The 25,384-nt window shown below is 51.9% G+C and overlaps 1 protein-coding gene and 1 non-coding gene across 2 annotated transcripts in view; both read right to left on the bottom strand.

The window, feature by feature from the left end:
• The window catches only part of LOC120381405 (zinc finger protein 345-like), a gene marked incomplete at its 5' end in the record, with an annotated part of 54,991 nt that overhangs the window by 23,978 nt on the left and 5,629 nt on the right, over positions 1–25,384 (bottom strand). The gene's annotated exons all lie outside the window — the stretch shown is intronic.
• Positions 20,223–20,296, bottom strand: TRNAT-AGU. Its single transcript has one exon. It is a non-coding gene; the product is annotated as a tRNA-Thr (tRNA).

Genomic DNA, 25,384 nt, shown 5'->3' with positions numbered 1-25,384 from the left:
TTGAGTCACTGCATTCACTTACCCCTCACTAAGCCCCACAGATCACTCGAACATATGCCACCAGGGTGCTGACAACCCCCATGGCAAGAACACACCCTTGGGCACCTTTGCTGACCAAGCCTACAACACTCAGCACGGAAATGAGGCAGAATTGCCCCCCAAGTTTCACATGCACCTCTCTGCATAGCACAGGCACAGCTCTGCCCAGCTGCTGCAACCAATCCCTCCATCAGCCAGTCACAGCTACAGCTGGCCCAGTGCACACAGCTACAGCTGGCCCAGTGCACACAGCTACAGCTGGCCCAGTGCACACAGCTACAGCTGGCCCAGTGCACACAGCTGGAGGCATGCGGATAGGTGCTGGGATTCCCACCTGTGAGCACAGCACAGACAACGTCTTAGTCTTAGTCTTTCCTTGGGTCGATTATAGGTTCATAGCTTTGAAGGCCAGATGTGACTATTAGGTCGTCTACTCTGACGTCCTTTATACCACAGACCATAGAATTCATCCCGTTACTGCTGCATTGAGCTGAATACCTGAGTCCCTGTGGCAGTTGGTTAACCTTTGCACGGCCCACACAGAACCATTCTCACTGGTTCTGGCCAGCTACAGGGTTAAGGGTTGGGGGAAAGTTTACATTAACTTTTCATTTCCTGGTCTGCAGAGGTTTAAGTTTACTCACCGTCCATATGGTGCAAGGCAGGAGACAGCACTGGGCAACCTTAACTCTGCATTAATGTAGCTTATGAGCATTTAGTTTCCTGTTTTAAAAAATGGGTGCTTTTGCCGCTATAGCTGTGTCTGTAATTGAGCTTTGGCCAGCAGAGCCATGTTGGATGGGGTGCATGTGTGCACATGCGTGTGTGCACTTTTTCACAGCCTTAAACAATAGAGCTGGACTGGCAAAGCTTTTAAGAGCTACCTAAGGCCTACCTAACTAGTTCCTCACAGACACCTGACACGCCCCCTTTGGGTGAACGAATATGCGTGTACCTGGTCTGTGGGATCCCAGTAAAACATTAGGCACCCTGTGCCCTCTGCCAGGTGGCATCAAGAGGTCCATGATGAGTCACATCCTTCTCCTCCTCCAGTCGCTGCATTAGAGTGTCTTTAGAATGAGCCGGCTGACCCCCGTTCCAGCCTTCTGTTTGGGTTCCATGGGGCTCTGTCCTTGGTCCTCTTCTTTTCTTCCTCTGCACCTTATTTCTGGGGAATCTCATCCGCACACACACACATTCAGCTACCATCTCTGTGCTCCTAACTCCCAGTTCTGCCTCTCTGCTCCTGGCCTGCCTCCTTCTGTCGCAACTGAAATCTCAGCCCCTCTCTCTCTCTCTCATCTCCTCACTGATGTCCAGCCATCAGCTAAAGATCAAGAGCTGAAGCAAAGCTCTTAATATTTCCCCCAAGCCCTCCCCCGACCTTTTTTCTCTACCGCCGCAGACAGCACCATTGTGCTGCCTGTCACTCAGGCCCATAACTGTGCAATACCTTTGTCACGGAGCTCCCTCTGGGGCCTGCTATCCAGGCTGTGCCTACACCTGGCATTTTCTTTTTGCGTAACATCCTTAACAATTGGCCTTTCCTATCCATCCGCGCAGCTAGAGCTCTTAGTCATCCTCTCCTGTCTCAGTTACTCCAACATCCTTTTCTCTGACCTCACCTTGCGCATCTCCATTCAGAAGGAAAAAGCGCCCTCCTGGTCCTCGAACATGACTTATGAGGGAAGGTTGAAAGAACTGAGCATGTTTAATTTTGAGAAAAGAGTGAGTGGGGAACTGAGAACAGTCTTCAAATATGTCAAGGGTTGTTGTAAGAGAGCAGTGATTAATTGTTCGTCACGTCCACTGAAGGTAGGAGGAGAAGTAATTGGCTTGATCTGCTGCAAGGGAGGTTGAGGGTGGGTAATACAAAACCCTTTCCAGCGATAAGGATAGGGGAGTGCTGGAATGGATTACAAAGAGAGGTTGTGGAATTCTTGTCCCAGGAGGGTTTTAAGAACAGGTCAGACAAACTTCTGGCATATTTACACCTGATCCTGCCGCAGGGCGATGGGAATGGAGTAGATGACTTTTTGAGGTCCCTTCCAGCCTATATTAGAAGATTTTAGGATTCATTGCCTTAGCCCTTTGCTTTGATCACGTCTCCTGGTGGAGAATTCGGACCTCTTTTGTGGATCGGCTGCAGGTACAAATTTTGTTCCTAGAACTCTGAAAATCTGCAGCTATCCATGGGCCATTTTTGCGGATCGCAGATCGGATGCGGATATACATTTTGTATCCATGCAGGGCTCTACCTGTCTTACTTCTGTCTATACCTACAACTTAAATCTATTATGCATACAGTGACTACATCTGAAATAACATATGAGATCACCATAACAATGATCAATGAATGATAAAACGAACTAATTGGCTCCATGAACCACGGAGACTCTTCCTTTTCCATCCCCGCCTGCAAGAGCCGCCGTCTCTCTTCTCTGCGTGTTCTTTGGATCTTCGAATTTGTCCCTCCTGAAGTCACATGGCCTGATTCTTATTTTTCACATTCTCCTTTGGCAGAAGAATTGGTCTGTGGCTCTTCAACTACACCATCTAATTTGCCAGCTTTCTCCACACAGTGTTTTTTATGCTCCTCTCTTTATACCTGACTCACTAGGTTCCCTAATGCCGCAGGATGTGCTTTCCTGACATCTAATGCTGCTGAGATCCTGCCTTCAGTGATATCCCTGCCCTTCCTGGTCCTTACTCCACTGAACCCCTCCAGCCCATGCTTCTTGTTCCCAGCTTCCCCTGGACTGTCTCTTTGGCTCTGGACCTGTCTGTCAGCAAGAAGCAGTGCCAGGGAGACTTGCCCTCTGTCTGGAGTCGTCACTTTCTGGGAAATGCAGCTCCAGTCTCTGTTTTTTAGGAGCCTCTTTGATAATGAGTGTCTGGCTGTGTGTGTTTCCCAGCAAAGATGGGGATAGTTAAATCCCTCCTAAGCAGAGTGTTCTGCACCTTTGAGCACCTGGGGAGCTGGCCCTGCGATTTTATTGTTTAAAATGGACTGGGGTTAAACTAATAGAATGTTTTTTATGATGATAAATGGCCTATGAATTCCCCTTATCTCCTTTGTTTTCTTTCCCTTGAGCAGGGTTTCCAGTTTCCCAACCCTCTGTGATCTTCCAGCTGGAAGGAGGGGAAGAGCCGTGGGTTCTGGATCTCCCTGGTTCAGTGGAAAGCGAGATCCTGGGAAGTCCCTGCACAGGTGAGGAAACATTAAACCAACCCAGAAACTGTAAGTGCCTGAGAGAACCCGCTGGGATTCCCCACACAGACTCTGTGAGCTCAGGACAGTCCCCAGCAGATCTCACTCCTGGCTTCCTACAGATGATGATTGACACCTTGGCTGGAGCTCCCTCCCTTCCTACTGAGTGTTTGGATGGGATGTGGGCAGGGCCGGCCTTGGGGAAATGGCAACCTGGGCAAACTTGCATTTTGGTGCCCCTGGCTCCCATGGGCTCGCTAGGCAACCCACGTTCCCTTCCTCCCAACCTCTGCACTGTGTCCCTTTGCCCCAAATGCCTGCTCCCTCCTGCACCCCCTAATCCCTACACCCCTTCATTCCTAACCTCTGCCCTCCTCGTGCACCCCAACACCTGCCCCCTCCTGAGCTGCTAACCCCTGCACTGTGCCCCCTTCACCCCAGCCCTTGCACTCCACTCCTGTGCCGCAATCATTAATGATCTGGAGGATGGCATGGACTGCACTCTCAGCAAGTTTGCAGATGACACTAAACTGGGAAGAGTGGTAGATACGCTGGAGGGTAGGGATAGGATACAGAGGGGCCTAGACAAATTAGAGGATTGGGCCAAAAGAAACCTGATGAGGTTCAACAAGGACAAGTGCAGAGTCCAGCACTTAGGGCAGAAGAATCCCATTCACTGTTACAGACTAGTGACTGAATGGCTGGGCAGCAGTTCTGCAGAAAAGGACCTAGGGGTTACAGTGGATGAGAAGCTGGATATGAGTCAGCAGTTGCCCTTGTTGCCAAGAAGGCTAACGGCATTTTGGGCTGTATAAATAGGGGCATTGCCAGCAGATCGAGAGACGTGATCGTTCCCCTCTATTCGACATTGGTGAGGCCTCATCTGGAGTACTGTGTCCAGTTTTGGGCCCCACACTACAAGAAGGATGTAGAAAAATTGGAAAGAGTCCAGCAGAGGGCAACAAAAAATGATTAGTGGGCTGGAGCACATGACTTATGAGGAGAGGCTGAGGGAACTGGGCTTGTTTAGTCTGCAGAAGAGAAGACTGGGGGGGGGGATTTGATCGCTGCTTTCAACTGCCTAAAGGAGGGTTCCAAAGAGGATGGATCTAGACTGTCCTCAGTGGTAGCAGGTGACAGAACAAGGAGTACTGACCTCAAGTTGCAGTGGGGGAGGTCTAGGTTGGATACTAGGAAAAACTATTTCACTAGGAGGGTGGTGAAGCACTGGAATGGGTTCCCTAGGGAGGTGGAGTCTCCTTCCTTAGAGGTTTTTAAGGTCAGGCTTGACAAAGCCCTGGCTGGGATGATTTAGTTGGGAATTGGTCCTGCTTTGAGCAGGGGATTGGACTAGATACATCCTGAGGTCCCTTCCAACCCTGATATTTTATGGTTCTATGCACCCCTTCACTGCTACTCCCTGCACCACTCTCCTGTGCCCTCAACCCCTGCACTGTGCCCCCTTTGCCTCTAACCCCGGCATCCCCCTTCTGCACCCAAGTGGGGAACCTGACCTGGATGCACAAAGCAGCTGGCATTGCTGCTCGCTCCCCCACTGGACTGCTGCTCCCCCGCCCCACACAGCCCTGGGGGGCTGGGAGAGGGGAGCAAGGAGCGACGTCAGGGCTTCCTGCACCCAGGTCACCTTCCCTGCAGGCTGTGTAAGGGGAGGGCAGGAGAGCAGCTGCTCCTGATGTCTCAGCACCGCCCAGGTGGGGAAGTGACCTGGATGCAGGGAGCCCTGGGGTGTGTGTTGGGGGGACTGTGTGTGTGTTGAGGGGAGGATATGAAGGAGTGTGTGTGTGCCTGAGTGAGTGAGCGCACTGTCTCTTTAAGAAAGTTCTCAGGGTCAGGAGCCTGAACTAGGCTTGTTCAGACACAAGCAGCTGCCGGCCGCTCTGGCCCCAGAGAGGCAGCAGCACATGCAGATTCTACCTGTCCCGTCACCCCAGCTCAGTGGAAATCGGGTACCTGGGTTGGGGGGAGGGGATCACCCCGCCATCAATCAGCACCTCCCCCCTGCAGAGCAGTCAGGAGGATGCTCCCAATCGGGGGTGGACGGGGCGACTCCGGGGGTGAACGGAGGGTGGGGGGTTGGGGGGACAGGAACAGCAGCAGCTGCACACGTGGAGCAGGGCGGAGAGGGGCCCCTCTGCTCCAGAGCAGTCACCGGGCTCTGACGGCTGGTCGTCCAATTTCCCCCGCAGCTCAGGTCTATCCCACTCCCCCACGCAGCTGCTTATCTGCCTCCTGTGCCGCTTTCATCAGCCCAGCGAGCCTCTCGGCAGCAGGTCAGGTGGGAATCCAAACCCTGCGCCCGGCACCCCCTTGGGTGGGGCACCCGTACGGCCCCCCCTAAAGGCCGATCCTGGGTGGGGAGCAGAATTGATCCCCTCCACTGTCCCCTGTGGAGAAGAGTTAGGGGGAGTTGAGTCCCTGATTTTTATTTTCTGTCTCTCCAGCACTTACTTGGGTTTGCTCTCTGCCTTTCCATCCCCAGTTCTGAGATTTCTCCTCTCTTCTAGCAGGTGATGGGGTGGTGAGGGAGAGCGAGGAGCAGAATCCTCACCAGGAAGATGCTGAGCTCGCCGAAGCAAATGGGGAATTGCTGCGAAGATCCAAAGGGAATGTGTCCAGCCCCTGTGAGCAGGAAAAAGCTGGTGAAAATTACCCCAGACCAGAGAGAGAGCAGGGAAACCACTCAGAGGAGAGAGTGGATGAACCCATTAATTGTCAGGGAACTCACAGGGACCTCAAGGAAACTACGTCCCAGGAGAAAATCCTCACGGAAAAGTGAGAGACTACGTGTAGTGAGTGTGGGAAAAACTTCCATTACCGCTCAGCCCTTATTCGACATGAGATAATCCACACGAAAGAGAGACCCTACGAATGCTGTGAGTGTGGAAAACGCTTCAATCATACCTCAGCCCTTAGTAGGCATCAGCGAATACACAGAGGAGAAAGACCCTATGAATGCTGTGAGTGCGGGAAAAGCTTCACTCAGAGATCAGCCCTTATCTCTCATCAGAGAATCCACACAGAAGAGCGACCCTACGAATGCTGCAAGTGCGGGAAAAGCTTCACTCAGAGATCAGCCCTTATCTCTCATCAGACAACGCACACGGGAGAGAAACCCTACGAATGTTGCGAGTGTGGAAAAAGCTTCTCTCGGAGCTCAAACCTTACTACGCATCAGAGGATCCACACAGGAGAGAGACCCTATGAATGCAGTGAGTGCGGGAAAAGTTTCACTCACCTCTTCTCTCTTATCTCTCACCAGAGAGTCCAAACAGGAGAGAAACCCTATGAATGCAGTGAGTGCGGGAAAAGCTTCTCTCGGAGCTCAACCCTTGTTACACATTACAGAGTCCACACCGGAGAGAGACCCTATGAATGCTGTGAGTGTGGGAAAAGCTTCACTCATAGTTCAGGCCTTTCTAAACATCAGAGAATCCGTAAAGGAGATAAACTTCATAAAAACCTTCTCTAGAGCTGTCAGGAGATTTTTTCTTTAATTCTTTTGACAGTTCCCAGGTAGTGAGTGTTAAGGCTGTTTGCATCTTTTGCACACTGTAGTTCCTCAGCTCCCACACATGAGTTGGCAAGCTTCAAAAGTGGGCCATCTTTGGGGTGGATTCTGTGGTCCTTTGTATCAACTCCATTGTCCTGCGAGTCATTGGAGTGTGTGTCCTTTCTACCAGGAATGTCATCACCCCAGGTGGGGGAGATGGGGGGTGTCTTCAACCAGCTACGTTGAGATAAAATCTACCTGGGTCTCATCACTGTGGTTGTCATGGAGTTAGCTAGCTTGAGTTCACTTTCCTGATGTAAAAAGAGAACTATTCTTGCACTAAAGACATGGGCCATGGATAGTTGGTGGAGTTATCCTGCACGTTTCCTCCTGTCTGAGCTAACCATCATCACATTTCCTTTTCTAAACAAACCTGGAGATTCACATTTATACTCCTCCTCCCAGTGCAAAGTTACTGTTAGAGACGTCAAGTTTCTCTTTGAGGAGAGATTGTCTCATTCCCAGTTGTTCTCACATTACCCTGGATTGTGCAGAACAGCAGTTATTTTGTTGACTTTTTTTCTCATTTAAAATATATTTAAATATGAAGAAGAGCTGGAGCAGTGTCAGGGAAATAAGGGTCATTTTAGGCTCTGTGACACTGGAAGGAGATGGGGCGACTCAGACATTCCATCCTTCCCCATCACCCCAGAACTGTTACCTTGTGCCTGAGCGTGAGGGGCTGGGACATCTTCCCTACACCTCCCTGCCGAGTGCCCCCTTTCCATGTCACACCAGCCCCTGGCTAGCAGGCTGAGGGTTCAGCACTGGAAGTCTGGTCAGTTTTCCCAGCCCCACCCAGGGAGTTGCTTTGTCTGTTTCCTGTTTCACAAATTAGGGAATTTTCTCCCCCAACACCCAAGTGTTTCTTTTGAGGATCTAGGCCCATGTTAACATAAGAACAGCCGTACTGGGTCAGACCAAAGGTCCATCCAGCCCAGTATCTCTCTACCGATAGTGGCCAATGCCAGGTGCCCCAGAGGGAGTGAATCTAACAGGCAATGATCAAGTGATCTCTCTCCTGCCATCCATCTCCATCCTCTGATGAACAGACAGGGGCGGCTCTAAGAATTTGGCCGCCTCAAGCAGGGCAGCACGCCGCAGGGGGCGCGCTACAGGGCGCCGATCCCGCGGCTCCTGGTGTCCTCTTGCAGCCGTGCCTGCGGAGGGTCCGTTGGTCCCGCGGCTCCAGTGGAGCTTCCGCAGTCATGCCTGCTGCAGGTCCAACCGAGCCGTGGGACCAACGGACCCTCCGCAGTCATGCCTGCGGCAGGTCCACTGTCCCGCGGCTCCGGTGGACCTCTCGCAGGCATGACTGCGGAAGGTCCGCTGGAGCCGCCTGCCGCCCTGCCGGCAAAATGCCGCCCCACACGCGCGCGCTTGGCGCGCTGGAGTCTAGAGCCGGTCCTGCGAACGGAGGCTAGGGACACCGTTCTTACCCATCCTGGCTAATAGCCATTTATGGACTTAGCCACCATGAATTTATCCAGTCCCCTTTTAAACATTGTTATAGTCCTAGCCTTCACAACCTCCTCAGGAAAGGAGTTCCACAAGTTGACTGTGCGCTGCGTGAAGAAGAACTTCCTTTTATTTGTTTTAAACCTGCTGCCTATTAATTTCATTTGGTGACCCCTAGTTCTCGTATTTTGGGAATAAGTAAATAACTTTTCCTTATCCATTTTCTCCACATCACTCATGATTTTATAGACCTCTGTCATATCCCCCCTTAGTCTCCTCTTTTCCAAGCTGAAGAGTCCTAGCCTCTTTAATCTTTCCTCGTATGGGACCCTCTCCAAACCCCTAATCATTTTAGTTGCCCTTTTCTGAACCTTTTCTAGTGCTAGAATATCTTTTTTGAGGTGAGGAGACCACATCTGTACACAGTATTCGAGATGTGGGCGTACCATGGATTTATATAAGGACAATAATATATTCTCAGTCTCATTCTCTATCCCCTTTTTAATGATTCCTAACATCCTGTTTGCTTTTTTGACCGCCTCTGCACACTGCGTGGACATCTTCAGAGAACTATCCACGATGACTCTAAGATATTTTTCCTGACTCGTTGTAGCTAAATTTGCCCCCATCATATTGTATGTATAGTTGGGGTTATTTTTTCCCATGTGCATTACTTGACATTTATCCACATTAAATTTCATTTGCCATTTTGTTGCCCAATCACTTAGTTTTGTGAGCTCTTTTTGAAGTTCTTCACAATCTGCTTTGGTCTTAACTATCTTGAGCAGTTTAGTATCATCTGCAAACTTTGCCACCTCACTGTTTACCCCTTTCTCCAGATCATTTATGAATAAATTGAATAGGATTGGTCCTAGGACAAGACCCAGCAGGTTTGTCACACACTGTCCCCACTCCCTATCCTCACCCAGACCTAATTCCCCAGAAGTGGCCACCTCTTCAGTATTTCCTGCCCCTCCCCCTCCTGCAGGAACCCACCAGCAACCCCCCAATAACCCCTACATGAGCTGGCTCCACTACAGCCATTTCTCCTGTCCCATGGGAGGCTGGGACGAGCTGGAGCGAGAGGTGGGCGTCATTCTGCAGCCTGGCAGGGGGAGAAGGGCAGTTGTGGAGGTTTCAGAACAGGCTTCAGTTCATTTCACATCACGATTCCCCCAGGCCCTTTCCCTGCAGACAGAGATTGTAGATTCTGCCAGGCTGGGAACATGCTCAGTCCCCACAGTGCAGCACAGACCTGGCCCCCGGCCCCTCCTGTCCCCCTTGTGCTCCCCCCAGCAGCAGTAACAAACCAAGACATTTTGAAGCCCTCCCAGCAACAGGGTGTGAATCAAACCCTGGACCAGACCAGACCCAAAGGAGCCCCTTTTGGGGGGGGGGGGGAATCCCCCTGCCCCCAGGGCAGCGCACTCCTGCCGCAGGGAGAGTCCGGGGCTGGTTCTTCCTCTCTCTGCTCCTCACCTCGGTCACAGGGCAGTGACCCTGGGCAGGACGCTGCAGTGAGTGTGCGGGGGTCAGAGATCTGGGAACCTGCCCCCATTTCCCCTCACACCCTCTCCCGTCCCCCGCCTCCTCCTCCCTAGCGCCCTGCCCCGGGCTGGGAGCCGGGTCACCGCCTGCCCCGGGCCTCCCGCGGCTGCCCCGCCTCCGCCCGTGCGGGAAGGGGGCACCAGGCGGGGACCCGCTTCACCCCGGTACCGGGCACAGCAGAGCCGGGGTGGCTCAGACTCGCTGCGGAAGGATCCTCCCGGCCTCAGCGCTGCAGCAGCCCGGGCCCCGGGGGCAGCGATGGGGGGGGGCACCGCGCAGAGCCCGGGACCTGCCCCGCCCCCCGGGCTCGGTCACCGGGAGCCTCAGCAGAGCCCGGGGCGGTTACTAGCCGGAGAAGCCCCCCCCAGCCGAGCCTGGGAGGGGTTAATGCCGGGCTCCCCCACGCACAGACCCCGCTGGGGAAGCAGCAGCTGCTCCGCTCCCAGCTCCCGATGGAGGCAGCAGCGTCTGGTCTCTCCGGAGCTGCCGGGGCTGATGGTCCCCCTTTGTTCTCCTCCCGGCTCCTGCCTCCTTCCTCCCGGGCCTCCCCGCTCCCAGCTGCCCCAGCCCCGTGCCCAGCAACCCCGCTCCCAGCTTCCCAGCCCCTCCCGTGCCCTGCAACCCCCGCTCCCAGCTGCCCCAGCCCCGTGCCCAGCAACCCCTGCTCCCAGCTGCCCCAGCCCCTCCCCGTGCCCTGCAACCCCCGCTCCCAGCTGCCCCAGCCCCTCCCCGTGCCCCGCAACCCCCGCTCCCAGCCCTCCATGTGCCCTGCAACCTCCCCCCGCTCCCAGCAGCCCCACCCCCTACCAGTGCCCCGCAACCCCGCTCCCAGCCCCTCCCTGTGCCCCGCAACCTCCCCGCTCCCAGCTGCCCCAGCCCCTCCCGTGCCCCGCAACCCCGCTCCCAGCTGCCCCAGCCCCTCCCTGTGCCCCGCAACCCCGCTCCCAGCTGCCCCAGCCCCTCCCTGTGCCCCGCAACCTCCCTGCTCCCAGCTGCCCCAGCCCCTCCCTGTGCCCCCGCAACCCCCGCTCACAGCTGCCCCAGCCCCTCCCTGTGCCCCGCAACCCCTGCTCCCAGCTGCCCCAGCCCCTCCCTGTGCCCCGCAACCCCGCTCCCAGCTGCCCCAGCCCCTCCCTGTGCCCCACAACCCTCCCCACTCCCAGCTGCCCAGCCCCTCCCTGTGCCCCGCAACCTCCCGGCTCCCAGCTGCCCCAGCCCCTCCCTGTGCCCCACAACCCTCCCCACTCTCAGCTGCCCAGCCCCTCCCTGTGCCCCGCAACCTCCCCAGTTCCCAGCTGCCCCAGCCCCGCAACCTCCCGGCTCCCAGCTGCCCAGCCCTCCCTGTGCCCCGCAACCTCCCGGTTCCCAGCTGCCCCAGCCCCTCCCCGTGCCCCGCAACCCCGCTCCCAGCTGCCCCAGCCCCTTCCCGTGCCCCGCAACCCCCCGCTCCCAGCTGCCCCAGCCCCTCCCTGTGCCCCGCAACCCCCGCTCCCAGCTGCCCCAGCCCTCCCTGTGCCCCGCAACCTCCCGGGTCCCAGCTGCCCCAGCCCCTCCCTGGTAACTGGTTCTGACTTATTTCCTTGGTCCTGAAAGAGAACAACAAGGACCAGAGTCTCCTCCCTGTCCATAACCCCCTGCTCAGCCAATCAGGGTAGAGACTGAGGACGGGAGGCAGAGGGTTCTCACCAGAGAGCCCAAAGGATGGCCCAGGTCACTGGTGGGGATCACTGCCCGAGCTCTATTTCAGCCCCACATTTTTGGGTGGACCTCCCACAGTGGGAGCTGCAGAGCACTCCCCCGCAACACACACACACACCTCCTGGTGTTGGGAGGGGAACAGGTAAAAGGACAAAGGAAGCAAGAGAAAAAGAGGAGGGAGGAAGAGGGGAAGCAAAAAGAACAAACCCTAATGTCCCCAGTGATTCTAAGGGACAAAATCCCAGGTGCAGAATAAAATTCTGCCTCCTTAAGCTCGTGTTTTCCATGCCTAGAATTCAACTGTCACCAGATGGATCAGACTGAACAGGTTTCAAACCTCCAGGAGGCTCTTACCTTCTAAACAGGGACGGCTGTTTTCTAGTAAAATCACTGAAAGGGAAGGAGAAAACTCGAAAGAGGTTCCTCCTGGTGCTCACGTCCGTGAACCCGAATACTCTCTCAGTCCTCAGAGAGAGACCTGGAGAAGGAGACTTGCTGAAGCAAAGCCACAGGGGTCTCTGAGGTTTCCCTGGCCCCTCGCCCCTGTCCTGCCTGGCTGATGTCAGCATCTCTCTGTGAGGTCACCACCTCCCCACCACCTCGGACCAATAGGCTAAGATCCTGCAAAAGGCCTTTGTGATGTCACTGCCACACCCCTCCCTTGCTGGGCTAATGTCCTGCCTCTGGCCAGGCACTTTGCAGGTTTGAGCTACTCCCTGTGGATCACCCCACTCCAGGAGCGTTCGTTCTAGGCAGCAAGCTGGCTAGACAGGGAAACATCAGACGCTGCTCCCAATGCTACACTCGGTTTTTCAGAAATTAGTCGACTTTATGGCCAGAAGAGACCATTAGAGCATCTAATCTGACCCCCTGCATATCACAGGCCTCCTGTATGACACAATAGCTACTTTGGGGGCAAACACATTCCAGAAAGGCATCTTGTCTTCATAAAATGACATCAGGAGATGGAGAATCCACCACTTTCCTTGGTAGCTTGTTCTTGTGGTGAATCAGCCTCGCTGTTGAATTTTTGTGCCTTAGTTGTAATATGAATTTATCTGTCTTCACCTTCCAGCCATTGGGTCTTATGCCTTTCTCTGCTAGATTAAAGAGCCCTTAAATACCCAATCTTTTCTCTCCATTAAGGCACTTCAATGAAGTCACCTTTCAATCTTCTTTTGATAAGCTAATCAGGTTGAGCTCTTTCAATAGCTCACTAGAAGGTATTTTTTCCAGTCCTCAGAACATTAGGTGGCTCTTTGCTGCCCCAGCTCCAATTTCACAACATCTTTTTCAAACGAGGACACCAAAACTGGAGGCAGTATTCCAGTATCAGTCTCGCTGATGCTGTGTCACCTCCTGTGAAGTTATTGACATAATCTGTAACTGTATAGATCACCATTGCGACCACCAATATTTGCAGCCAATATTACAGAGAAGTGGTCGTGTAAGGGGTCTATGGAGAGGTTCTGACTGGCAGATTATAATGATGCTATCTCTAGACGTGTATCGTTTTTTGTAGTTGACGTTATGAATATTGGCTCTATGCTGCCTGTATTTCAAACTTGTGCTCTGCTTCAGGGAATGATACCTTTGTTTAATTGATGAAAACATAAACTAGACACTTAGAGGATTGGAACTGATTTCAGCTGATGGACAGGTTTGCTAGTTTTTTATGCATTTGGACAGTGAAATGTTGAGTGTTCACATTCATTTCAAACATCCTTGTACGGTGGAGCTCCTGAACATAATGGAGAATAGAAATGAAATTTTTTTTCAAGAGGGCACCTGGGTTTGAACAAAAGACCACTTGATCTGCAATCAAACACTCTACCCCTGAGCTATACCCCCATTACAACAGGTGTATGGAATCGTGGTCTCCAGGACTCTGAAGGACAGACCCTGCTTCATCGAGCTCCTTTGCCATTCCCAGACCACAGGTGGTTTTAAAAATGGGGTTTGATTAAACTTCTTAAATGTGGTAAACACCACAGCTTGCACACCCACTGACATAGCTTCTCCCCATGACAGAGCTGCCACCTCCTGGGGAAGTGGATTGACTACACCAACAGGAAAACTCCCCCCCCCCCTCCCTCAGCATGCAGCAGTGGTTCTCAAGCTGTGGATCAGGAAAGCAAAGTGGGTTATGACCCTGTTTTAATGGGGTCACCAGGGCTGGTATTAGACTTGTTGGGTCCTGGGGCTGAAGCCAAAAGTCTGAGCCCCCCCCACTCAGGGCTGAATCCCTCAGGCTTTGGTTTTGCCCTCCCCCCACTGGGGCTCAGTCTTTGGCTCTCCCCCCCCCGAGTGGAGGGGCTTGGTCTCTCTTTCCAGGGCTATGTATTAAGTTATTTTGGCAGAAGGAGGTTGCAGTGAAAGGACGTTTGAGAAACCCTGGCACAGAGCATCTCCATTACTGAGCTGCAGCAGCATAGACTCACTGTTTGAAACATTGACCTGGCCTTAGCCTCTGAATATGTCTAGGCTTGGCTCCCTATGGCACCATGGGTGATCAGACCCAGAAAATACAGCCATGGAGACACCACACACCATTCTTGCCTAGCTAGCAAGGATCAAACCTTCACAGAAAGGCACCCATGGTTTTCTAGCCCAGCTACCTAAAGCCTCAGCCACAACCAACTTAACAGAGGGGCCTTTCTACACGCTGGTTCTGTTCTCACTGAAGGGTCATTACAAATTGTTTGCTCAGACCAGCTTCCCCAGCACACTCACTGCTGTGCAGCTCTGTACATGTGGCCATGGCTGAACAGCCAGAGTTCCTGCCCATTTCCCTACTGGCTGGAGCATGATTAGAGTGTGTTTGTGGTTAATGATGTTGCTGTAGATTGTTCATTCCCTGCCTTGGCAATTCAGACAGTCCCTTTTCCCGTTGTATCGCCAGCACATCTGTGAGTCCAGTAACAGAGGCAGGTTTTCTCTGGGCACTGAGATTTTTGAGGGCGTCGGTGGCTCCTTCCTTTCCTCACCCTGGAGTAAACTCAGCTTTTTATTCCATCCTTGATGACTCATGGAATAACAACAGCAGCATGAAGAGGAGAGTGAATATCTCACTCCCGGGGGGAACGTGGACGCATCCCCTCTGTCTGACCATTGCCATTGCAGGAGAGAAGGTTTCATTGGAATCGAATGCCCTGGCTCAGACAATAGACACAGGGAGGTTTTGCTGTTCATGGATCTGTGCAAAGGAAATTGTGTGTCTGTGTGAAAATGAGGAGGGATATGAAATGCCCACGTGGTGGTGCCTAAGGCAAAAGGGAACCCTAGAGGATTAGAATAGGATAAGTTCTCAAGCAACATGTTTCTTACTTTGCCCATCTGTTAGTTTTGATGATTATCGATGGAAAGATTTTGCCATTGGGTCATGTGTTTACACAGAAATTGACATTTACCAACAAATACATAATTTTTCCAAGCCTGCCTAGTCTGCTGGTGGTGAGTTTAAATGGGACACACTCACTCTTCCCACCCCTCATGCCAGGCCTGTGCTCTCCCGAATGTCAACTTCCCACAGAGCTGGGATCCTTCCCTCATCTCTCCCCAGACCACTGCCCCACCCCCACTTCTGGGGTCCCCTCCCAACACTGTCCAACTCCCCTGCTGACAGGATCCCTTCCCATTCTTTTCATTTCCTGCCTCCCCTCTGAGCGAAAGCTCTACATTGTTTCCACAATGAGAATTGAACCCAGGCCACCTGGGTGAAAAACCAGGAATCCAAATCATGAGACCATATGGGACTTGTATAGTCAATAGCACATTTACACATTCACACCCAATAATTGAAAGTAGCCATTCAAAAAAACTTCAAAAACAGACTTCAAAGAGAAATTGCAGAGTTGCAATTGATTTGCAAACTTAACACCATTAATTTGAGCTTGAATAAGGAGTGGGAGTAGCTGGCTCACGACAAAAGCAATTTTCCCTCTCTTGGTATTGACACCTCCTCATCAATTATGGGGAGAGGACCACATCCACCCTGACTGAATTAGCCTTCAACACTGGTTCTCCCCTTGTACGGTAACTCACGTCACTTCATGTTCCAATCTATATTTATGCCTCTATCTGCAATTTTCACTCCATGCATCTGAAGAAGTGGGCTTTTTACCCACGAACGCTTATGCCCAAATAAATCTGTTAGTCCTTAAGGTGCCACCGGACTCCTCATTGCTTTTAATTCTAAGCTGATCTTAACCCTTTCAGTACCCTTACAAACTTAGATGCTTCTCACCACAGGCTGGCTGGTGGCTTTTCAGCCAGGCTCTCCCCTTTCATCAGCGCTTCAGTTGCTTGGTGTGAGGCTGTCTGTAGATGTAGGTGACAGAGAGAGATAAAGCCTGGCAAATGTCTCTCCTTTTATCATGTCCTTTCTTCTCTCATGGCTTTGCCCCCCCCGCCCCCTTCAGAGTCAGGTGAGCATCACTGCGTCTCTCCAAGCAAGTCTGAGCAATTCCCCTGGAGTGTCCTAATGCAGGTGAGTCATTGCATTGTAGCTCCCTTGCTGGGCAATGGCTGTCGATGGGTTGTTTATCACCCTGTCCGGGTGTTGGTTACTTTCCTTGCTGTTGCCACTGGGGAGCTAATATCAGGCTGACTCCCAGACCTTACAGCACAGTGACAACCACACTGCACAATTCTCATAACTTCATATGTATGAATGGTCTACATCTATGGGTAGAGAAATGACTTTCAGCAGATCATATCCTTTCCCTGATACTTTACAAGTCATGCTCTCTATGAAAGATCACGATGACATGAAAATGAGGATTATGGGGTTACAGCCGCTCCCCCAAAGGTATAGAATGTCACACTGAGATTCCATGTTCATTTGTTCTGTAACAGCATTACAGAGATCCAATGACTGACCAATGGCATTTCCAAGTGCTAAAATAGCAAGCGATGTCAGTCTCTCATTGGCCATCAGCGATTGAAGATGTGGTTTAATGAGCTGGAGCTTCAAGGCGAGGGTGGCTCTGTCCACTGCCTTCCGTTGCGCTGCTGGGCCCCAAGTCCCTGGTGGCCAATATGTGACACTGGGAGAAGAGAGTGGGGTGGCAAGTGGCGGCAGGACTTTTGCCACCAGGGTCTAGCTGCCCAACTTCCTCCTGGTACTGCTGGCCCCCCGTCGCCTTCAGGTAACCCAGGAACTAAGGCAGGAATAGGGCGGGGAAGCAAGTAAAGCCGAGCAAGGAAGGCAAAAGTGAATCTTGTCTTCATGGGCTGCTCGCAATGACGTCCTTTTTCTATGCCACAGCTGACAACAACATCCCAGTCAGAAAAGCAGGAGGCCAAAAAGAAACTGAGCAGCTGCTGAAGTAGTTCAGTTGGGAGCGTGCTAGACTAACAGGCTCTTCTATCCCCCTTTGTGCACGGGTGGGATGTTTTCTGAAAGTGCAGCAGTTCCTTTAACTGCCATGAGTCCCTCATTTCAGGCTATGCAGCAGGAAAAGGCAGCATGGGCTTCTGCACCGAGTTGGCCCACCTGCCCTTTCATTCTTCTCTTGCTCTTTGTCAGCAAGGGGAAGAAAAAGAAGCTCTCCCTCAAGCTGGAGTCACAAGGGCGACGTAAGGACGACTTCCTGAGCCCCGGCTCCAGTCCTCTGCTCTGCCAGCTGGCCCATCGAAGGGCTGCCACCACTTTCTCCAGGTTTGTCCATCGGTCTGTGCCAGGGTGAGCAACAGCTAAGCAGATGGAGTTTCTGTAGTGTAGTGGTTATCGCATTTGTTTAACACATGAAAGGTCCCTGGTTCAGAAATATGCTGGCTTCCTTTTCCCAGATCCCCTTGCTGTTCAGGAAGGCCTCCTCCTTCTCCTAGTGGCCTGTCCCTGGGATAACTCCAAACCCTGCATGACAGAGGGTGCTGACAGCAGTGGAGAAAGCACCTTGGCGTCAGGCTGGAGAACCTAGAGGAGTGCGGCGTGTCACCTTTTGGAGGCTTGTGGCTTGGCCTCCTCTGCCCTGGGAGGTTGGCCGGTGGAGGCCGGCTCTTCCTGCTGGCCTCCTCTGCGTGACTTGCCAAAGGAGGAAGTGAGGCAGGAATGGGGCAAAAGAGGAAAGTCGAGCTGAGGAAGGCAGGGCAGAAAGTAAGCACCTCAGTGCGGCTAAATGGGGTTAGTAGAGCGTCACCATTCGTTCTGCAAAGCCGGGGGAGGTGCGGTTGGCTGCTGGGAGGCAGAATCCTGTGCCTGCCTCTTGGCTTCCCAGGGGTGGCTCCTTGCAGCCCAGGAGAAGCGGGGTCCTGGGGGGAAGGAAAAGCAGCAATGGCGAGGCTGAGTGGGCTCCTTTCTGGCCGACATGGTGGGCTGTGGTGGGTCTGGGAGTTGCCTGTAAGCCATAAGTGGACTTGGTGGAGTGAAAACTGCTGCTCCATTCTGGCTGACCTGGGGGCGCCATTGATGACATGGAAGTGGGGGCAGGGCACTGGCTGTGAGCAAATGGGATCCAGGAAGCCCCAGCCTGCCCCTCCAGGGGCCCAGTCTTCTTCTTCTCTCCTGCCATGGGGAGCCCGGCCTAGAGCCTGCCCAGCATGTGCTGCAGCTCGAGCATTAAGCCTTCCTGTGCGGCCTGTGCTGGAGCTGACCCTGGACCCCTGTGGGGCACTGTTGGGGGAAATCCCGACTGCAAATAATTCTGGCCACAAGATCAACCCATTGGGTCGAATGGGGCAAGCTGGAGGCCTGGTGCCTTAGTCCGTGGGACCAGCAGGTCAAGCCATTTTCCTGCATGTGGGGGGGGGAGGCAGCCGCTGTGGTTCACCCTTCCTGCTCCCTGCGCTGCTGCACCCTAAAATCCCTGTTGGCCGGCAAGATGGGCTGGGAGCCTGGAGAGAGGAGGCAAAGGGGTGGCCCGAGCCCCCTTGGCTACTGCCCCTGCCCCAGGCAGCCCACAGAGACCTGATGCCTCCCCAAGTCACACACGGAGATGTGCCAGCAGCACTAAGGCGGCTCCCTGCCCACTCTGCTCCCTCCCTCCCTGCCACACTGCTCCTGGAAGTGGCTGGCATATCCCTGCAGCCCTGAGTGCAAACGCCACAGCTGACCCACCCCCGTATCCCACTGCCTAGGAGCCACTGCCAGAGGGGAGTGTGTGCCTGTCACTTTGGGAGCTGTGCTGCCCGAGGTAAGCACCTCCACCCCCGACCACCTCCTGCACCCCTACCCCTGCCCCAGCACAGAGGCTCTCTGTGTCTTGAACAAGCACTTTCAAGGATTGGCCAAGAACTTCTGCTCTGTTTCTGCGAAAGAGACACAAAAAAGGGAGCCCAACGGACAAGTTTAGTTTGCAAGCACAAACTGGCAGGGCCAAGCCTGGATCTCTCAGTTACTCAGAAGGCTCTTCAGCCAGCTCTCCCCAAAGGCCAGTCTCTAGAGGCTTTTGTGACATGATGTACTTCAAAATAGCTCCCTGTAGCTCACATAGTCATCATTCCTATATGGCTGTGATATGTCCTACCAACCAGTCCATGTAAGTTATCATATGAAAAGTCATGATCTGCTGAAATCGGTTATTCTGTCCAAATATGTATAGCATGAGGGTGTGTGAAGTTATGCATTTTGCTGTATGGTTGTTACTGAAATAGGCTATAATTTTGCTAGTGACCCCTGCCGAGGAGGGTGTTCAACAGCCATGAATCAGCAGAGGAATTGTAATTAAGGGATTTCCAATTCAGTGACAGATGCCCAAACACAACACTGTGGGGACAGCTCAAGTCTATGACTCAGTTGCACAAGACCACACCAGGAGGATTCCCCAACCTAGTGACTCAGCAGAGCCCACCCGGTCACGTCTGGGCAAGTGTCTTCTAGACACTTGAACTACGGATATAAAATAGGAGACTGTGGCATCATGTTTTTGCCTTTCTCCTCCCCCACCTATGCTGGAAGCAGCAGGAATCCTGAGAAAATGAAGGTCATCTGAGGACAGTAATCCAGGTTTTAGGGGGAATTCTATGTATTAAGGAGGGTAACATCCAGTAGGATGAGAAAATTGCTTGACCTAACTACTGCCTAGTGTAATAAGGTGTAAAGTTTAGATTTTGCTGTGGTCATACGGTGCTTAGTGCTCTGCGTTCTGGCCTCAAGAGCCATGGATGCAAGTTGAGTTACGATGATCTTTTCCTTGTCTCCACATTTCTTAGGTGCCTCCTTCTGACACTTGTCAGAAAAAACAACTGGTTTCTTTTGCAAGCATTTGCATTGCAAGGCAGAGGCAGTCTTCTCTGTTTCTGCAAAAGATTCACCAAAAGGTGGGAAGAGCAGACACATTTGTTAAGGCACTACTGGGAGCTGCATCCCTAACTCCGCTTTACCTGGCAGGTGAGTCACCCAGCTTAGCCACGGTGCAACTCTCTGGGACTTTTCTCCCAACTGCTCCATTTTTCATCAATGACAATCAAAAGGAAGGTGACAGGACATCTGTGTGTGAACATCTCCAGGGAATCACAAGGACGTGTGGCGCAGGCTCTCATGTTGCAGCAATTGCAGTCGAAGCAACCGCCATGCCAATGCCAGTCATAGCAGCGTTTTCATCAACTCCAGGTTTGTGATTTGATTGTTTCCAATGCTTCTCTCCAAAGAAGCCTTTTCCTTAGCAAGCAATGACTTGGATACCAAGGGAGGCCTCTTCTGTTTCCTAGGCAGACACAGGAAAATGTGAGCAGAGGGACAAAAGCCATACACCAAGGCACCACTGGGAGTTGAAACCAGGATCTCCTGTTTACTAGACAGGTGCTTTTGCCAGCTAAGCCATGGTGCCTGCCTGAAGAAGGTATTTGCAACTGTTTCATTTGATGGTTCAAGTCAACACCGCAAATTCTAAAGTACAGACATTCCCCATTTCCCTCAAGACTTGCAGACCTTGAGGTGTCTGGCTCTCTGTGCACAGAAAGCCACAGCTGAGTAGACAGAGGGCTTCTAACATGTGCCTCTCCCACCAGTCACTGTGATCATATAATGATTAGTGATCTGTGTTTCAGTCGCAGCAACCTCGGCTCAGTTCTGAGTCATGGTAACCTTTCCTTCAGCTCCAGACTTCTCATTTGCCACTTTCCATGTGTGGTGGGCTGTCTGCCCCAAACAAGCAGGAGAAAGATTAAGACAGCCTTGAAGAGGCTGTGCAGAACCCAGCCTATCAAGAAAGGTCTTATTGGGAGAGCCAATCAGGAGAAGGCTTGCTGGAGCAGCCCATATATAAAGAGCTGCTCAGCACAGCAAGAGTTAGTCACTCCTTGGAGTTTGAGGAGGGAGGATTGTCTGCTATGAAGGAAGGAAGGAAGGAAGGAAGGAGCAGGGAGGGCACCATGATCAGAGTAGTGCTGGGGTAAGGGGTGCATGAGTGACCTCCTGGCTGACTACTGCCAGACTAAGGCCCTGATACAAAGGTGGAGGAAGGTTCTAGGTCTGTTGGGAAATGGTCCAGGGAAACACATGGCAGGGTTGGAGGTTCACACCTTTTGCCTCAGTAGCCACTGACACAGGTGGCTACACCCTGGACTGCAGCCGGCCACTGAGGTAAGTGTCTGGGTAGAGGACATCCCCCACCCCACCCAGCAGGGGGGAGAGAACTAAGTGGGGCACAGCCAGAGGGCTGTGTCCATAAGAGGACACTGAAGTCCTGAGAGCAACATGGGTCCTAATGATAGAACAGATGGTGGCCAGATGCTACTAGATGAAGGCGCACCGGTGAACCAGAGCTAATTGCTAGGATGGTCAGCAGGAGGTGCTGCAGTGAGGCATGCCCCATGGCACCAAGACTTAGCCGCAAGGAAGGCTCTCTCTGTCTTGAACAAGCACTTAGAAGGATTCTGCTGACAGATCTTTTCTTTTTCTGAAAAGAGATACAAAAAAAGGAGCCAACAGACACACTAGGTTCGGCAAGGAAGAACTGGCAGGCCAAGCCAGGCTCTCCTGGTTAGTAGGAAGGTTCTTCAGCCAGCTCTTCCCAAAGATCACTGTCTAGAGACCTTTTAATAGCCACTGCAGATGTTCACCACAAAAGAGATGCCAAAATGGAGTTCTCCACTGCCTGCAGCCATCACGCTACCAGGAGTTCTGTGCACAGAGAGGCCCCTGCTGGTGGGAAAGGCTTTGGTAGAGACTCTTCTGACACCACCCGTTCTCATATAGTGTTTAGCGCTCTGTGTTGTGGCTTCAGCATCCACAGATGCCAGTTCAATTGGGGGACATTTTTCCTGTCTCCACATTTGTCTAATGGCTCCTTTCAACACTTGTCACCAAAAAGACCTGTTTCTTTTGCAAGCGATGTACAGCCAGGCAAAGGCAGTCTTCTCCATTTCCTCAAAAGATCACCAAGCTGTGGGGAGAGGAGACACATTCAGCCAAGATCGATGCTGAATCTCCTCTTTATTCAGCAGGTGTCTGTGAAGGACACAAATCTACACCGTGTAGAGGTCAAGAATAGGACTTTATTACACACAGTGCTGGCGGAGTGGGCTTATTAGGCTCAGAGACACTGTTAATTAATTAATTACAATAGAATATATAGATTTTCCACGGGCGGGGGAAAGTGACAGGCTAGGCAGTTCCACCCCCCGGGACAGGTTTTGCAAGACAGGATAAGCACATTAGCCAATGATTAACAGATTAGATAATGTCTCCACCCATGGTCTCAAGTTAGCAAGTTAACATTTCATTAATACTTTGCTAAAATGTTATTAGTATAAAATATATATGTTGAATTCTGATTTGGGATCCATAGGAATGGAGCAACTCCTTTGATTGTCCAACAGGTACATTCCTAGGGGTTAAAGCAAAGAAAGAGTGAAAGTCTATGGCAATAAAGATTGTTTTCTGTGTGTCTTAAGGCAGGCATTGGTCCCTTGGAAGGGAGGTGGAAGGATGCCATATCTTATACTGACATGCCAACTTTTCATAAACTCAAGGTTGGATCTGCGGGAAGAATGTCTCCCTAGAGAAGAAACAAACACAATAGGGATTCTTTGTTCAGTCTGCAATTCTGAATAAGACACAATCATTTAGTTCTAAGCTCCAACACCTGGCAATTTGCTGACCAGGCCTATCTTAGCAAGCAAGGCTTTCTGTTTACCCCAGCTTTCTCTTAGCTGGTCACTATTTGCTAGGCCTCTGGTCCTTGACCATACTCTGGACTTCGGGTCTGGAAAAGAGCTGGCACAATCCATAGACCAGGTTGTTATATAAAATGCACAGGGATTTGAACCCTTCACATACAGTAATGGCAAAGTTCTTGGTTCAGGCTTGTAACAGTGATGGAATAAACTGCAGCTTCAAATCAAGTCTCTGGAGTCTATTCAAAGCTGGGATGGGTCATTCAGTCCTTTGTACAGAGCTTCAGTTTGTAGAAAAGTCCCTCCAGAGGTATGAAGCAGGATTGAAGACAAGATGGAGATGAGGCATCAACCTTTTCTAGCCTCTTGCCATGTTGTCTTTGCTTTCTTTGTCCCAAGGACACTCTATCCAGCACGTGGCATAGAAAAACCTTAGAGTTCTCTCCATAGGCAGGTCCCTGCTACCTTGCTGAGTCACAAGGTGTATCTGCCTTCTCTCAATGGGGGGATTGTAGAGCTGATGGTCCTTAATGGGCCATCAAGCAGGCTAGACAGAACTGACAACAGAAGCAGAGCACAAGTTTGAAATACAGGCAGCATAGAGCCAATATTCATAACGTCAACTAAAAAAATGATACACATCTAGAGATAGCATCATTATAATCAACCAGTCAGAACCTCTCCATAGACCCCTTGCACGACACCTTTCTACAATATTGGCTGCAAATATAGAACAGCGGTCGCAACGGTGATCTATACAGTTACAGATTATGTCAATAACGTCACAGGAGGTGACACGGCATCAGTGAGACTGATACTGGAATAGCCTTCAGCTTTGGTGTCCTCATTTGAAAAAGATGTTGTGAAATTGGAGCTGGGGAGCAAAGAGCCACCAAATGTTGTGAGGTCTGGAGGAAAATGCCTTCTAGTGAGCTATTGAAAGAGCTCAACCTGTTTAGCTTATCAAAAGAAGATTGAAAGGTGACTTCATTGAAGTGCCTTAATGGAGAGAAAGGATTGGATATTAAAGGACTCTTTGAAATAGCAGAGAAAGGAATAACAAGACCCAATGGCTGGAAGGTGAAAAGAGACAAATTCATATTACAACTAAGGCACAAATATTCAACAGCGAGGATGATTCACCACAGGAACAAGCTACCAAGGAAAGTGGTGGATTCTCCATCTCCTGATGTCATTTCATGAAGACTAGATGCCTTTCTGGAATGTGTTTGCCTCAAAAGTAGCTCTTGTGTCCTACAGGAAGCCTGTGATATGCAGAGGGTCAGATTAGATGCTCTAATGGTTTCTTCTGGCCATAAAGTCGACTAATTTCTGAAAAACTGAGTGTAGCTTTGGGAGCAGCGTCTGATGTTTCCCTGTCTAGCCGGCTTGCTGCCTAGAACGAACGCTCCTTGAGTGGGGTGATCCACAGGGAGTAGCTCAAACCTCCAAAGTGCCTGGCCAGGGGCAGGGCATTGGCACAGCAAGGGAGGGGTGTGGCAGTGACATCACAAAGGCCTTTTGCAAGACCTCAGACTATTGGTCTAAGGTGGTGGGGAGGTGGTGACCTCACAGAGAGATGCTGACATCAGCCAGGCAGGACAGGGGCGAGGGGCCAGGGAAACCTCAGAGACCCCTGTGGCTTTGCTTCAGCAAGTCTCCTTCTCCAGGTCTCTCTTTGAGGACTGAGAGAGTATTTGGGTTCATGTATGTGAGCGCCAGGAGGAACCTCTTTCGAGTTTTCTCCTTCTCTATTAGTGATTTTACTAGAAAACAGCCATCCCTGTTTGGAAGGTAAGAGCCTCCTCGAGGGAAGGGGTGTCATGGGGTGTCACAGTTCGGATGCCGGTGCACCCCCCCCCATGTATGGACGTTCCCGCCCTCTGCTCTGTGTTCGCAGTGCCGGAGAACAGCATTGCACGGCAGTGATTTGCTCCTGGCTGCCGGAGCAGAGCAGCAGGCTCAGCTGTCAGAACTTCCTGGAGCTAGGAAAGGGGAGGGGCCCAGCCTCTTTAGCAGGAATGCAGGGCAGGTGAGTTCACGGTGGGCATTGTGGGATACTGGCGGAGGCCAGTTATGGTGATTTAATGACCAGCAGCATTTACACTGGCACTCTGTCACTGTAAGTTTGCTGCAAAAAGCTCTAGGCCTCTCATCGAAGTGGTTTTATTTTGTCACCAAAACAGGGCAGTTTTGTCGCCAGACGTGGCATTGCAGTGTGTACACCAGCCACACCAAGCTGCCGACCGAGGGAGCATTGTGTGTTCTTCACACACCTCAGCAATATATTTCTGCTGAAACAACTTTGTAGTGCAGACCTGGCCAAAGATTCACTCACACACACAGCTTGCAAGGAAAACGTCACCTGCTCCTCTGCTTTGCAGAATCCAAACACAAGGAAAGCTTGTCAGGTCCTGGTGGAGATGGCAGGGAGTCAGGTGTGGGCAGACACTATATCTTACACCCGGGCAGGCACCATGGCTTAGCTGGCTAAAGCACCTGCCTTGTAAACAGGTGATCCTGAGTTCAACTCCCAGTGGTGGCTTTGGGGGCACCTGGTACTGGCTACTGTCAGAGGACAAGATTCAGAGCTAGATGGGCCTTTGGTCTAGCCTTGGGTGGTTTTTCTCATGGTTTAAATTACACTCACAGGCACTGATGATAGAGTTACTGAAAGTTTGGGAGTTAGGCGCTGATAGATCAGTGGTCCAAACCCCTTGTAGACACTCCCTCTGGGACAGGGGCAGGTCTGAGCTCTCGCACCAAAGGCTCATTGTGGCCACCAGAACCTGTGAGTG

This window comes from Mauremys reevesii, linkage group 14 (assembly GCF_016161935.1).
Source record: "Mauremys reevesii isolate NIE-2019 linkage group 14, ASM1616193v1, whole genome shotgun sequence".
NCBI lineage: Eukaryota > Metazoa > Chordata > Testudines > Geoemydidae > Mauremys > Mauremys reevesii.
Note: the sequence above shows the minus strand (reverse complement) of the source record. Positions and strands in the feature narration are given on the sequence as shown.